Source organism: Ptychodera flava, chromosome 22 (assembly GCF_041260155.1).
Source record: "Ptychodera flava strain L36383 chromosome 22, AS_Pfla_20210202, whole genome shotgun sequence".
Taxonomy (NCBI): Eukaryota; Metazoa; Hemichordata; class Enteropneusta; family Ptychoderidae; genus Ptychodera; species Ptychodera flava.
In genome coordinates, this window is record NC_091949.1 from 17,202,136 (window position 1) to 17,216,417 (window position 14,282).

Below are 14,282 nucleotides of genomic sequence, written 5' to 3' on the forward strand. Positions count from 1 at the left end.
ATATTCAACATCTGTTTCTTACTGTACATACCTAGCAGTTACTGTTTATTGTTTATTGGAAAGCTATGGGTTTGAGATCTTTTGAACTCACAATGATCCAACTCTTTCCCCAACATTTTCCAATACAGAGATCTAAATTTCCATCGCAAACAACAAGGTTGGCCCAACCATGCAGTGGTTGTGAAAGCGCCAAAGGAGAAGGTGAAGAAATCTTGACACTGAAATATACGTGGGCTCCGTCGCTAGTTAACTGAATGAAACAATTTATTTTTGTACACTGACAAGCTATCGTGTGAAATCACGACTCATTCGATGGAACATTTCTTCACATTGTTAATGGATATGTCTGTGTAGGCTGTTAAATTCATTTGTCATTAAAGCTACTCTGTGGCTTGGTTTATCGTCTGCATTACCCTTCGGAAAGGCTTTTTAGCTGTCTGCCCTGCGTTTCGTGATATATGATCGTCTTTGTAGATACAGGCAGCTTTCAGGGGCGACCTGCCTGTGAAAAGGCCGTGACAGCACACACATTTCTCTTTTGGGATTGTGTCTTGTGGCATCTGCCCAGGAAAGAATGGTTTCTTTTCAAGTGTGTTGTAATGTTTACATCTTTAGTGCGTGTACACGTACGGGCTGTGTCATTCTCCGAGCATGTAATGACACATCAATTGGTTTTTAATGAAAGACGCTCCTGCACAGGCACTCGCTGGTCAGCAATTACATGTTATATATTGTATGGGCTGCACATGTCCTTTTGAAGACCGGCTTTCAATTGAAATCCAGAGGGATGGTCTCTCCACTGTGAAAAAAAAGCCAGTTGTATCATTTAAATCAGATCTATTTGGTTTCCCTGCCAGTGTAACGTCTGCCTGATCGCCATGGGAATCTTCTCCACAGTGAATTCATTCACACATTTCTCTTTCATTGGCCAGATTTGGTGAGTTAAACCATTTTGCCGTTCCTATAATATTATAGGAGATAACCTTCAAATATATTCAAGTATTCTTTAAGAAGTAGGTCTGTGTGGGCAAGATAAAACATTTTAAAAACACTTCCTCAGAGAAGAAAATTGGAAATTTACTCTTCATTTAATATATAATATCACATATAATATCACAATTCAAATAATTATTCATGTGAATTGCATTTCGTATCAATATATTACAGACAGTTCTGAATGGTCTCTTTATAGAATGCAAATATATAATAATGTATTTTTTTTCTTGTATGTTGTCATATTTATCAGTTCAATACTTTGATTTTATATCACGTTCTTTTGATACAGATGAATCAAAAGCCTTTTCTCAAATTCAAGAATAAAAATTGAACTGAGAACTACCATAGCTTATTGTGGAATGCAGTTACATTGACAGATTGAAAAGACGTCATTCATTACTGCGGGATTTCAGTACAGAGGCTATTTGCCCCGAGGGCGAATATGAATCTGAAAGGGTTTGCCGTAATCTGACTCTGAAAATGGCAGATTTACATTTTGTATAGAAAGTTAATGGACTTGAACACAGAGACTGAGAGGGTTCTGAGAGAGGCTATTAATTATTCATCCATCAGGCTATTTTCATAAATTGTCGTGTCCCTGAACATTTCATCAAGATATACACGTAATGATCGTGGTACATTGTAAGGCCCTGTCTGATGATTTCGCTTTGTGTGTTAGCAATCCAACCATGTCAGTTTTATTGATTTCTTGTCTGTGTATGCCCCTTTGAAAATATGGAGACATATTATCGCATGATCCTTGTGACAAAGGCAGTCAGCTCTATGTGTAAAATAGGCAGTAGTTGGTTTCCATTACTCAAAATTGATATGATGCAGCTAATTTAAATATGATAATGCATCATTTGCATGTAAAATTATTGTTTAACTTCATAAGATTTCAGTTGTACCCTGATGACATTTAAAAGGTCATAAGTCTTGTTCATTATTTTGAATTTCTTTGGAAACAACGCTGCTGAAATTTCAAGAAGTTTTTTTAAAGTGATTCCACAAACTTTATCAATGGAATGTAATTCTAAAACGTATGTTCTCATTTTCCAATAGCACTTACCCTGTTGTCGTCACCACTTTCCATAGCATGCTTTGTGTTTCCTAACTCAGAGAGAAGTTTTATCCATCAAAGATATTTCTTTGCCCATTGTATCGGCTAACCACACCTCATCAGCAGTTATCTTGATCTAAATGTGTATGTTCACAAACTTAATTTAGAAAATTGTTTCAACCATTTTTCCAATCTACAAATCCCCCAAGTGTTCATTTGAAAAGCAATCACTGCAGTTTCCATGATATTTGAAAATCCAATTGAAACATGCCCTTTTTGCGTATTTTTAATCTTCCAATACATATATGTAATCCCACTGCCAATCTAAATCAGCACTAAATTGATCTAGGCATTTTAATGTATTAAAAAAGCAACTAAAAACGTTTAGGCAAAGTATTCCAAGTCACTTTGGTATTTCACACAAAGAAGAAATGATAGACAGCTCGCTGTAATTTCCAGGAAATAGATTTTTTTTGTCCCTTCACGCTGCTGTAGCTCTGTGATGTGGTTTTCCTCATTAAGGGTGGGGAGTTAACAGGGAGGTGAAAACTCCAACATCCTTTTTTTTTACCATCTGCCAATCAAAGACGTATATCATTAGTTGTTGTGAAGGGCATATGTACGACTGGTTGGGGTAAACTTTGGATTGAAATTAGCTTCATTTTAGTATGAGCGCTTACGAGATTCTGTTGTTTATTTGAAGCCAGGCACACTTCTTAACCAGATGATTGTAGACGCTGAATTTGTAGAGCTAAGTTGCCAGTAGGTACATGTAGGTGAGTGTCTCACAGTTTTCATTTGAGTGATTTATGCAATACAGATAATTGGCATTATAGCCATTGCCAGATTTCTATTACAGTCCTCAAACAAGTAGTAAAATGTTCTTCTTGTCATACTTTCCTTTTTCTTACAGTATACCGATTTGAAAGCCTGATATAATTTTGTCCAATGGTTTTATGAAAAATAACTAGATTAATCTTAGTTTGTATTATGATATTATAAGTCAGATAAATGTCACAATTGTCTGATCAAGTCTGTGTTTTAGCGAAGACAGTTAAAGAGAGCCAGCTCCTACTGTTCATAGTTTTAGATTTGGTTTTAGATTAGAAAATCATGCAGAGTTTGTACAATGTAGGAATTACAATCTCTGTAAAGTGTTTCCTCTCTGATACTTTCAGTGATCTCAGCAGATTAATGCTTGATTATGATATGTTTGCACTTTTGGTAAGATACACACAACCTTGCCGATTCGATGGCACTATCTACAAAAAATAAACATAATTGGCAGGAACCTGAGGGTAGTTTATAACACCACTAATTACAGCATTGTAGTCATGGGCATCCTTATGCAAATCATATAATTGCAAAATAAATAGATCAATTAAACCACAATTAGTTTATGGTGCAATCATGTTTATGGTTATAATGACATAAATATTGACCCTGATACAGTCAGTTTAGACTGTCTTGGACTGAGGTTAGACAGACATGGGGTCTGCCATTCTGATGACAGTAGTGATTGTGTGTTCACACATCTGCCTCCAAGGTTAAATCTGGCTCTACATGAGGTTATCAATTTCCTTGGGATGAAAACCTCTTCCAATAATTTTAATTGAATAATTTCTTAGGTACTTTTTAGGTATAATATTGTTACATTTTATCTGCCAATTTTTTTTTATCCACTTGTCATTTTTTGTTTCAAGAATGAAATGACTGTTTACAACAGTATATTTGAAAGGACTATAATTTTGGTTTCTAGGGCTCAATTTCACTTCAGTATCTGTGAGAAGATAACAGTATTACTACATAAGTATACATGCCAAAAGTCTAATGCATTTGTCAACCTCTACGCAAGCTGGAAGTTGTACAAATTGGGGTGTGTTAGGGGGGTGATGGCATGTGGGTTATCAACATGTATTTTTCACGCTCACATTCCGCATCCGAGGCACAGTGTCAGGTTTCAGTGTCTAAACACCAGAATGTGACCGGCTTGTGTTCATGCGCTGAAAGTGTGGAATTTTAACCACACCGCTTGCACTACCGCCCTTTTCATACGCCTACCCCCTGCATGACTCTATTTCTACGGGGAGTTTCTTGTATTTCATCGGAAGTTTATTTGTAAATTTGATATATACATATAGAGTATGGCATACTTATGACAAGTCAAGGAGCATTACCTTATCCCATAGGTTGATTTTGTCATTTTCGTTGTTTATAAAAGTTAGAAGGACGTAAAATTTTTGTTAAGTAGTGATTTTTGATTTTTTTAATTTACTTAGGTTGGTCACAGGGAAAACTACTAGGATTTTCTATGATGTACGTAGCAAAAAACTGCAGTCAGAAAAGAACATACAGGGCGGTATCGACCAAGCTTAAACTATTTATCCTCAAAAAAAGGAGAAGGTGTGAACAAAGCACACTAACAACAAACTAATTGTTGTCGTATAGGAGCAAGCACAATGTGTGGAATTTAGAAAACAAGTTTAGAGTCACCAAACAAACAGCCGTAACCGAAAACACCATGTGTGCCAATAGTGAGAAACAAAGTATACGGAGAAGATGACGGTTTTTGATAGACATTCCTTCGATGACCTTACAATTACTTCAGTGAAGTCAGCCATTTTACTATAATTAGATAATGAGTAGAAATTCTTTAATGTAGTGTACGTGTCCCACCCCCATCTTGACCGCCCCGGCATAATCTGATGTTAGCCATGCCATGCCTTCCTCCAGGGCAGTGTAGGTCACTTATTGTTTGGACTGACACAATTATTTCCCCACGAACCTCTTGACCCCAGCGTGGATTAGCTGATCAAGCAAACATTTCATTGGCTAGTGCTCACACTGCAGAAAGGAGAGACAACCACAGGAAAACATGCAGCGTATGAGGCTATCCGAGTGACACTCATGGAATTCACAGAATAATTAAATGTAAACATATCAGATATGCTCGTTCAGCAATTGATACCACATCTGCGTTGTTGATGCACGAGTTTTCTCGTTATGCGGTGACAAGTTATTCCCTTCAAACTTGTCCACATAAATATTAACCGCGTTCCAATACACTATTGAGAACACATGTTCTGATTTTTGTCTGATATTTGTTAGGTTATCAGGTCCTGCCAAATGACTTGATTTATGTGATGAGAATTTATCAAAGGTGATGAGAGCGGAAACATACTGGGATGTTTTATCCCCTTATCAAGCCCCCCCACCCCCACCCTCCTCCACTATTCTGTAATGATTGATCAAACTAAACCTTCTCACCCTCCAAGTTGATATTTTTGAATCGCCTGATAGCAACAAAGTGCCAGTCTTATGTCAGTCCTGTTTCTCCCTGGTGTCGGACCAATCTACGTTTTAATTTGGGGTACGTGCATCTCAATTCAATGAAAAGTTAGCGCTCCATTAGTGGCAACTTGTGATGTATCGTCCATTAAAGGTATTCGGTCACCTGTTTTGTATTAGCCAATCATAGATTTTACGCGGGTGGCCGCTTTTTAAAAAGGGCGCCTCCACTCGACCAGCCATGGCATACTTAGCAGCGTCGTCTGCATGTTCTTTAACGCATCAAATATGGAGGACCGACAGCTACAGGTGTTACGGGCTAGTACGCTAAGCCCCGCGCCCTTTACCATATATGGAATATGCAAATTTACGGTGACCGTGTACCTTTAAGGTAGTACGCACCTCTAAAGTGAGAGACTCACACTATTGCTCTAACTTTTCCCCAGTGAAACTTTCAACCATTCTCTCAATAAATCAAGAATATAAAGTGGGCAAATTTTAGTTGCAGAGAAACAAGAATTCACTTGTCAACAATGTGTTACATTTGCATTGCTGATACTTTTTACTTTATTTGAAGGGAGAAGAAAAAGAAAATCTATTTTCCAGAGGAAAATTATAGAAAATGTCTTGAAATGTCATAGCTGTTGCCCCTAAAAAAGATACAAATGATTGTGAGTCGACAAACAATCGTTGTAATAATTAATTAAGTTAAATTTGTTTGAGATGCAGCATATAAACCAGACTGAACTGGTAATGTAGTTATCTTGTTTTCTCATACTTTTCTCATCTCTGATGTGTTCTTGTAAAATCATCATTTTTTCCTGACGTGCATGTACTTTGTTACCAGTGACCTTTCCCATGTCAGTGTTTCTTATCCATCAATAGGGCATTTTCAGACCAAACAGGACTGTAGAGCTTTGTATGTTGCTTTGTGTTAGTGTAAATTTGTGAAAAGAACAGATAGACAGCACTTTGTGTTGTAGCCAGAAAGACGTAAGGTCAATCCTGCTATCTGAACCATTGAGAACTTTTCACTTCTTGTCACATCAACAACAGCAATTTTGAAATGTTTACCAGTAAATGGATCTGCAGTATTCATATTATTTATCATGGATGGCTGTGATTTCATTCCTGGCTAGGATGTGTTTCCAATCCAATGAGGTTACTGTCATTTATGGCTGAGTGATAACTGAAATTCATGGCGGGTGACAGTTCAAATCATTAAACTCCATTTTGTACGATATTTTTTTTTTTTTTTTTTTTTTTTATCAGTCCATCATCCAACGGGCGTTAGCCCAATTACAGGATGAGGTACGCATAACCCACTAACTCCCCCAATGGAGCGATGAGGAGTAAAGTGCCTTGCTCAAGGGCACAACACCATGCTAGAGTCTTGAACTCACCGTCCTCCGACAGTGAGTCCATTACTCTGGTCATTAAGGGTCTTGAACCGGGTCTCAAACCCACCATCCTCTGATAGTGAGTCTGTTGCCCTACCCACTGGTCCACGGTGCCTCCTTCAGAAGGGAAGGTTACCCACAAAAATTTTGCCAAATTACTGCACGTTTTCCAGTTTGCCCTTTTCATGACATCTGTGTGGGTAAACATCTGCTAGCTTCAGTACCTCTTCTGGACTGATGTACACAGGGAAGAGGTTGGATAGGTTAATTAACGGTGGATGTAATGTCATGATTTAATTATTAGATGTGTGTGCATTCCATTAACCACTTCACACACTAGGCAATTTATCAACATATTCAAACACACAGAGATAGAGAGAGAGAGAGAGAGAGAGAGAGAGAGAGAGAGAGAGAGAGAGAGAGAGAGAGAGAGAGAGAGAGAGAGAGAGAGAGACCGCCTCCATCTTTGTGATCTGGGAAATATACACATACTTCTAGTTGCTAGTGCAGTTAAAATTTTGATCAGAAACTGATGGTTAATGTCTGAGATAATCAACTCACACAGTTATAACTCTTCCATACTCTCATTCCATAGAATGATGTCCTTTAGACTCAGTGGTTCAACTGACACAGTAAAAAGGTTTTCAGTTTGTTTCATTTGGTTTCATTCAATCAGCAGAACATTCATACTCATTTTATGCAAATTGTACCAAATTGTATATTGTTGAATGTTTTATTCTTCCCAGTAAAACTGCATCCATGTGCTATAATCCTACAGTTCATAGGTCATAGGTCGGGGGAGGTGAATGCTGATAGGATTATTGGGCCAGTCAGTAATGTTAACATCTACAGGAAGGAGCCCATTGGCCGTCTCACCCTGGGGAGCTCCATCAAATCTTTAGCAAAGGATGAAACTAGCATGTACAAATGATAAACGTCACTTCACGGCGCTGAAAATACAGTTATTATGCCCTGTGGGTGCAGTGTGACATTTGTACCAGCAAAGTTTTATTTTGCTTGCTGGGTGAAAACATACGCTTCTAGGAGCTTTCAAGGTAGCATCAGAATATAGCAGACATATAGGCAGTGTTTAGTATTCGTGTCATCATAGCTCCTCAGTGCTTTACGTCAGCGGGTTGTTCTGAAAGGCCAATATCATCACTCTGCCTTGCATGCCAATATGTGGCATAGAGTCAAGGACGTTGTCTCTAGACACTTGAAAATGTGAGATTACAATGTTGGTCTGATTCTAGGATCTCAAGACGTTGCACTGACTGGAGGGTGTTCTGTTTGTACTTGTGAAGATTTAGATAAATTGTATTTATGTGTTGAGATTACTCATAGAATGTCAAGATTTGGCATTGACTTTAAGTGTTCCATGTGGACGCCATTATGTTTAAATGTTACTCATATTTGAGTATTTGTAAAGAGTCAATGCAAATCATTCAAATACATGACATTGACTTAAGGCAGTTTCTGCCTCAAAATTAAAAGAGTTAAACTTTTGCTAAAATTTTCGTCAAGTAAACTTTCAACCATTCTCTTTCAAAAATCGGTGGGTTACTGTGCAAATTTTGGTACTAGAGAACATATTACCCAATATTTACCGATATTTGAAATTCAAACAGTCTGAAAGGAGGGTACTTCATTTGCATGCATAATTAGGGATTTAGTTCAAATTCGATCAGCGCCCTCTAGCCAGTGAGTGACGGTTATGGCATTTTTCGCCAGAATTTTATCCGCAGATATCTCAGCCTTCGTTTAGCATCCGTCCTGTTTCCAGTTAGCGGCTGAATTGTACTCTTAGTCAGTGTTCGCCGATGATTTTTTATGGGGTTTTATCGATTGGTTTTTGCGTTAGCCTTATTTTCATGGTTTTCGAGCGACCGAAAATGCCGTTCACTAAACACTGCCGCAAAAGCATATCCAAAGTCAAATTTCCATGAGAAGTAGGGAGGGGACGTATCTTGAGTAGGTCCATACGATCTGAAAAAATCTCAGTGGCTTAAGCCTCCGTTTTTGAAATAAGTCTCGTTGAAGTTGACTATGCAGCGACGTTCATGTGTTAAATCTAACATGGCGACCTACAGCGCAGCGTGAATGTACACGTAAACTCTTTCAGCTCTTTCTCGGTCCTCACCGGCTAACTTGGCAGATTTTTTCGGTTCTGTTTATGTTTTCAATGATTGTGACAAGGAAGCAAGACTGCAAGCTTGTGTTACCTCACTGGCCAACACAATCTGCCTGGCTGGCTTCTCGGTAAAGTCGTGGACAGTGCAAATGGAAAAAAAAACACTACGGTGACAGAAGGGCTACGTTTATCACTGTCTGCGGCCGTACACGTAGTATAGTGGTAGACACCCGTCGTACTGACTAGCAGTGCTGTTTCGTTTATGACTGATTTTTTCCGTTTTCGCATTCTAGTAGCTAGCAAGCATACAAAAACTGTAGGAAATAACATCGACTGCAAAAAATCTCCGTGGATAAATACGGCTACTCTGTATCCCGCACACGAGTACGTGAATATAGATGCGGCTAGAATGATAGCCGGTAAACAGCTGCGCGTTGCGGCCATCCCTGCTAGCATTACCGTGCGTGCTCGAACTAGACTGGCACATTTTATAACTCATGTAACTGGCAAAAAAATTTTTTAAGTATTGATGGTCATAATGTGACATTAATTAAATACTTTATTTATATGTAACATCAGTGACCCGAGATTATAGGAGTAAACTTTGAGAAAAATGAAAGATTAATCGTGTAACACCCGCGCCGTGTGAACTACAAGTGGTTTGGTCGCGGTAAACAGCGTGGAGTGTACGTAGCGTAACGGGTGTTCGTATACTCATAGACCCTCGAGATCTACGTACACAGCGATATGGTAACTGCATGCCAACATTCAACACTGCCGCAAATACATGTCCATGGTCGCACGGTCATGAAAATTTCACCAAATGTTGATAATAGTTAAATGAATATTTTCTGAAATTTTCGGCTTGGCTTAAGACCTCTAAGGTCATTATCGAGCTGTTTTACGAAAAAGGTGAAGTTTACTTCCGCATTTGGCGGGTCGACCTCGCCACCCACTTTGTAGCGATTTAAATAAAATCTTCTCAACTTTTGTGAGTTTACCCAAGGAAAACAGATCATTAGTATGTATGCTACAACTGAAAGCAAAAATTATAGTTCTAGCTATTGTACGTTTTGCTGCACGTCGATATTTAAAGACCACCCTTTCGCCGTATTTTATCCCTCACTGCAGTGGCGGTCAGCGTAACGAAAACGAGGCTCTCTAACACGAACTTTTATGCAAATTTCATAGGCTCCTTTCAGACTGAAAATGGCCACCATTTCTGTATTATCTGTAGTGATCTGTATTGGAGGGGGGAAATAAAATTCCCAATTTTCAAAAAAAGAGAGCCAATGAAAAAGGTTTTTTTCTCCATAGCTTCAAAATGAGCCCCCACAATTCAAAGGCAAAAGAATATTGTAAAAGTTTTTGAGTCTGCATGTCTGTCCGTGACGCACATTCTACCTTAAGTGTATCCTAGCTCATGTTACATGCATATTGCATATATCAGTATGGGCCAGGCCTAACTCAAAACTGACTCAGAGAGTTCATAAATTATGAACGCAAGAAGATGTTTTTGTCGCGAGGCATACTCTCATGGAGGCGTATAAAAAAACTCGGAATATCTGAACACCTAGTATTTTCATGTTTGTATATGTGCCGTGATCCATCACGTTACCACCCCCTCCATTGTATGTCCTGAGGAGTGGTAGGGTTATAGGTGACAGCAATCACGCTATTAGGCAACGGTTGATCAATAAGGCGGATTAGTTCATGTTTGTTGTGTGCCTCTACTCCTAGTTTAATTTATTTACACAGCCTTCCAGAGGAATGAAGTAAATTATAAATGTACCCTGTTTTTATTGCTCTGTACCGTAAGAACACCATGCTGCAGCCGATTTTCGTGTGATATATAGCACGGTTACTCCTTTATGGCTTTCTAATATCCGCAGTGACACGGCATTTGTTGTGATATATAACATTCTCAGCTTGTTAAATTGTGAAATGTGTCTGGAGATTCTCTTTCTTTGTGAGGTTGGCTTTACTTCAAGATTTAAAGTTATTGTCTGAGTGGATGAACAGCCATTAAAAGCATTTATGGAGCTTTCACTGTGTGTTTGTAGAGATGAAATGGTTATTTTTTTCTTTCCTATCAAGGATTCTTATCAGCATGTGGGCAGTTAAAACTTTTCACGTTCCTGTTTATGACTTCTCTGTCTGTGTTTCTGTCTACTGAATGACCTCAAACTAATGCTATCCTGTGAGGATGAAGATTATGAATCCAAAATTGCCTTACATTGTGCATTCTCTAACTTTGCTAAAATGTTAAAAAAATCGCAAACTTCTTAAGACGATATTGCAGTATATAGAACATTATACGAAATATTTACTTACATGCATACATTGTCTGTGGTAATTTTGTTGTTGTTGTTTTTTTATCAATTTATTAATTTTTACTGAGCATACGACGCTTCGATAGTTTGGATAAAGAGTGATTCCACTCTATAGGTTATAAATCAGTAAGTTTCAAACCACAGAAAATTCTTCATAGAAAATCCAATTGTGAATGCAAAGTCTGAACAGAAAAGTATAAGGGATATTTGAAGCTTTGGAACCCATTGACCACAAATATGTGGTATACTCCCCACTTGTTGCAATGCAAGGTAGGTCTCATGTACCAGTAAACAGGGGTCACAGCGCTGGTGGTACAATTACTCGCAATGAGGACGTTAGTATTAAGGTAGTATGCGCCTCAAATGTGAAAGACTTAAACTTTCGCTCAAATTTTCCTGTATGAGACTTTCAACCATTCTCTTATCAAATCAAGAATAAAAATAAGGGGTCAGCATTCAAAGTTTGGTTGTAGAGAAATAAAATCCCCAACATTTAATGATATTTGAAATTCAAGATGACTGCCATCCCTGTGTTAACTCTATGGGGAAAATATTTTCAATATTGAAAATATTTTTTTGAAAAACTATGATGGTGAAGAGTTTTCTTTCACCAAGAGTTTTAAAATGAGTCCTCGTAAGTGGTAGATCAGAAAAGAATTGTAGAAATTTTAGAGCCTGAATATCTGTCCCCGAGGCGCTGCCACTTTTGTCATCTTTATTCTCATCTGCTCTTTTTTGTCTTTAAATTCCAGATTCTGACAGTCCATTAGGGTTTCTGCAATTCTACAAGTTCCTGACCGATCTGTATCACTGGTTTTGATTGGGTACAAAACATTACTTCACTTGCAGGGAGTTGGCCCTGAACTGTTGCAACGGATACAAAGACTCCCGTTAATCTCTCTTCAGTAAAAATCTCCAGGAGGACACAAACTTTGGGAAATGTCAGGTGAAGGAAATTCGTGAGTGAAAAAGAGTTGCTATAGTCTGCAACAAAGCCTGCTTGGTGCTTCATTTTGCTGTTTTATTCGAAAGTGGGCGATATTGCAGATATTGCATTCAGAAGATAGTCATCGCTTCATCTTGCTGTATATGGTGACAGTGGCTGACATTGCGGGGAGACATTGAAGATGATCAGAGGTATACATGTTGATATGCTGTTGGAAAAATCATGAAATCTCTCAATGACAATGTCATCAGATGTCCGCTAAGATACCAGTGATGAGAACTACACTATTGGCACGCCAGCAGTGTAATTTGAAACCATGATCGTAAGGGGAAAGATTTTCCACAAACTCTCAAAAATGCTGAACATCAGTAACATGCGAGTGCGATGTGTACCCACCCAACCAGCCATAAAGAAGAGCATCATTCTGCTCCTGTGTTTGAGCGTGGTGTCGCTATGGATACTAGCCTACTATGTGTCTTATCCAAGCTATAATCAGGGTCTAGACAGGAGCTTGCAAACGGAAATTCTCTGCAAGCTCCAGCCAAGCGAACACGGGCGGCATTTTGCAAGCCGCGAGCGTCACAAGCCCTCCAATAGCTCCAGCAACAAAGCCCGGGCTCTGGTCTTTGTGGAGAGCTCATACTCAAAGCTTGGACAGGACATATCAGCTATACTGGTGGCAAACCGGTACAAATTTCATTTTGAGATCGCAAACAGTAAAAGTTTGCCAACATTGACGAGCTCTGGTCAGGGAATATATTCAGTTATCATTTTTGAAAATCTTGACTCCTATATTTACATGGACATCTGGAATAGAGAGCTGTTGGATAAATATTGCCTGGAATATGGTGTCGGAGTTATCCTTTTCACACCGGTCAAGGAGGAGACTCTCTTTCATGTTCAAGTTGGGAATTATCCACTCTACATGCACACAAATTTGGGTCTTCGAGACTATGAACTAAACCCCTACTCTGATTTGCACTACATCATTCGACCAGGGGAGACCTTTTACGGCTACCTGCCAGGTGTGGACTGGTCAGTGTTCCAATCAAATCACAGCACGTACGAGCCAATCGCGTATGCAAGGACTAGCACGACAGAGTATGTCAACCTGGGCTACAGCCAAGTCCTCCACACAACGGTGCTTCTGGATCACGGCCACATCGATGGAGTTCAGAAAGTTTACTTTGGAAACGGGTTCAATTTTTGGTTACATAATCTGATTTTCTTAGATAGTTTGTCATATTTATCAAAAGGACGATTAAGCAAGAGCCTGGAGCGGCACATTCTCATAGACATAGACGACATTTTCGTAGGATCTGTAGGAATAAGAATGAAACCAATAGATGTTCAGGTGAGTGACCTTTCCACCTCTGTCCTTTCAACTTTGACCCTTGATCTACACATGAGGCTCATTTGATTTGCATGATCACCATCATGATATTCATTAGGGGAAGGCTGCATTAACTTGCATGGTACCTGAAACCCGAGTCCTTGCCTGACCAACTCGGGTGACAAACAGAAGACTTTTAATCCCCAAGGTGTGAATGTTCCATTGTTATGTTTATCTAATCCAGCTGGTGCCATTGTAGTGCCATTGTAGGAAAGGCAGGTCTGTGAAATTGATCCTCTAGGGAAGTCGGGTATTCCTAAGTTAATGGAACTTTCCGGTAATGTTGACCAATCACAATCATTGTTATACATTTGAATACATCCAGAAGAAAACATGATTGGCAACAGAACGATTTGCATAATTACAATATGGCAGTCAGGAACTGAATGTCTTTTGAAAGCAGTAGAACACTTTCCTGCACCGCCAAAAATTTCTATTCCCTTTTTCTGTCTTTTGTAAGTTTATACCACAAAATAAACCAAAATGTTAATAATAGCCTCTTCAATCTTAAAACTAAGCATTATTATCTTCAAAATGTGAACAGTTTTACAATTTAGCAAATGAACAGGAAATGGTTTACTATTGCACCAAATATTTCCAAAGTACTGAAAAAACTTTAGTTTGTCTACAAAGTTTACTAGATATGAAAAAAAGCAAAAACAAGAATCTAGTTTCTAGATGACCATCAAAGTCATTAAAATTTTTATCAAAAAGTTTTCCATTAATACTCCAAAC

General features: G+C 38.7%; 1 pseudogene; it reads left to right on the plus strand.

Annotated features, from left to right (window-relative positions):
* Positions 1-14,282, plus strand: part of LOC139122837 (bifunctional heparan sulfate N-deacetylase/N-sulfotransferase 1-like) — an 82,996-nt pseudogene that overhangs the window by 50,012 nt on the left and 18,702 nt on the right.